The sequence below is a fragment of the Priapulus caudatus genome, unplaced genomic scaffold (assembly GCF_000485595.1).
Source record: "Priapulus caudatus unplaced genomic scaffold, Priapulus_caudatus-5.0.1 Scaffold4817, whole genome shotgun sequence".
Classification (NCBI taxonomy): Eukaryota; Metazoa; Priapulida; class Priapulimorpha; order Priapulimorphida; family Priapulidae; genus Priapulus; species Priapulus caudatus.
Window position 1 is genome coordinate 5,149 of NW_014581878.1, and position 2,631 is coordinate 7,779.

Sequence of the window (2,631 nt, forward strand, 5' to 3'; positions counted from 1 at the left end):
GAGCGGGGAGTGCAAATAGCGAAAGGAATCCTCCGCCAAGAGGATGTGTTTGCTGCATTAATGAGCTATAGAGCTACACCAATTGCAGCCACGAGTGTAAGTCCTGCACAGCTGATGATGGGACGGCAGATACGTACCAAATTGCCAACCCGTACTAATAATTTAAATCCTAAATGGCCAGATCTTAAGAGTGTCAAGATGACAGATGACCGAGCTAAGACGAGCTACCGTCGGTTCTACAACAGACGTCATTCGGTGAAATCTCTTCCAGAGCTTGGACCTGGAGACATGGTACGGGTAAAGTTGGACAGGGAGAAGGGATGGAAAACACCGGGAGTGGTTGTCAAGCGACTACCCCACGATCATACATAGTGACTACCGATGGTTCGGCAACAATGCGCCGAAATCGAAGACATCTGAAGGTCAGCCTTGGTGATGATGTGGCAGTTCCTGTAGAATCCCAGGATAAACCAATGATAAAGACAGTGTCATCTTCTGGTGAACGAACTGAGACTCCAGAAGATAATGCACACGAGATGGATGTGGAATCACATTCACCCGGTCCACGGACAAGCGGTCGGGTAGTGCGCAAGCCGTTGCGTTTTCGGGATGATATTGATAAATGATTATTGGTAGCGAGTAGTGTGGTTAAAGTAACCAGTGCTTTGTGGAAATTTTAATGTGCTAATGCATAGTGAAATATTGCGTGACTAGGGCGAAAGAAACGGCTGTATTATTATGTATTATTCGATTCTCAGATATGTTTACGAAAATGTTCTACATTCAGTCGAGTAACAGACAATCTCAAAAGGAGGGAGATGTCACGATACTATTCGGTACAATATGAGTAATATAATGTTAGAGCTACCCGGGAAGGTTCTTAGAATCAAAACTGAAACCGACTTGTTATTCATGACCTGGTTCTGTGTGAACTGGTTGTGTTATTGAGTGGAATGTTAAATAAATGTGTTCTGTTCATTAAAAGATATATAGTTCGTGGTATCCTCAATGCAACACCATGTTTGCCAAAAAATTGCCGTGGCTCAAAAGTACGTCGACTGGCGATGCTCCAATATAGGACGTTTAATATGGGAGCATAGCAGTAACAACTACACCCAATTTCAAACATGTGGGTCAAAGGGTTCCTGAGTTATCATTGACCGTAGCCAAATGTTGACGGACAGACGGACGGACGGACGGACGGACGGACGGACGGACAGACGTACGACGGACGACGACCCATGGCAATAGCTCAGCTTGACGATGTCTAAGGTGAGCTAAAAATGGCTCAGAAAAATCATCGGGCTTTTTAACACTTATTTATCTACATGGACATCTCACCTATCCCTTTAAACACTTTCAACAACTTTACATTATATATTTATCCTTTTATTACTAAAATTCAGCACTACTGGCATTCCCGTTTGAAATATTCTGGCGTGCGAACGCGTGACGTCACCGGTATCGTATATACATGCACCGGATATGTAGGCAAAACACATGGCAGATATGGTGCATGACGCCGCCATGCGTAGAGGCGATGTTTTTTTCCTTGTTTTTTTTGCTACCAAGATATATAAATGAAGATCGTGGCTATATTTACGATGCCGTAAATACATTTTTGTGTGTGTTTACGGCAATCCCATCATGCAAAGCACGGTTCAAGGATAGAGATGATGTCCAGATTGAGACTGACCATTTTCGTAAATGTGGGGGCAGCCCCTTTAAAATCGACAGGGGTATTCTTGAAGGTGTTGTTTGTTCATTTCGACGGAGAAACATTATGTGACTTTACAGTGTGGAAAAAACTGTGTTTAAGCAACACTACTACTAGCGATGCTAATTGCTCGCGCCATATTGTCTATATTTGGGCAACCATGCATTATTTCAATTGAGTTCGTCCGGTCGTCCGTCAACAGTTGGGCACAAATCTTAACCACTCGACGTATGGTCACGATATTCGGGACGTCGGGGGATCGTGAAAAGAACTCGGGATGACCAATGTGGGGGTCAAAGGTCAAAGGTCAAGATGTGTAAACGGAGGGGGAATATTTTCCCCTTAACTTAAGGTATAATAACTTAAGGCTTAATATTTTCGGTGTATAGTGTGATGGGCAGGAAACCCATCACCAGTGCAAAATTGGAGGTCACAGGTCAAACGACAGTGAAGGAAAGGTCAGATATCAGACATTTTCTGAGGACATGGCCTAATGGACAGAGTGAAAAACTTTTTTGTTTCAGCGCTGACCTACCATTTTTATCACTTTATTGAAAGGACCATGAAATGTGCTTTCCACTGACGTGCGAAGAGTAAGTGTCTGATAACCTTTTGACCCTCAAAGGGAGGGTTAAACATGGATTTGTTGACTGTCAACAAAGGACTGTCACGATATTCGGGACGTCGGGGGGGATTGTGAAAAGGGCTCGGGATGACCAATTTGGGGGGTCAAGGGTCAAAGGTCAAGCTGTGTAAACGGAGGGGGAATATTTCCCCCTTAACTTAAGGTATAGGAGGAAATACGGAATTGCGGCACAAATTTGAACGGCTCGACCTATGCTTTTAAAACGATCATTGCGAGAATTTTGCTCAGAAAAACTATATATATCTGAATATAGTCTCACCTGACAGCG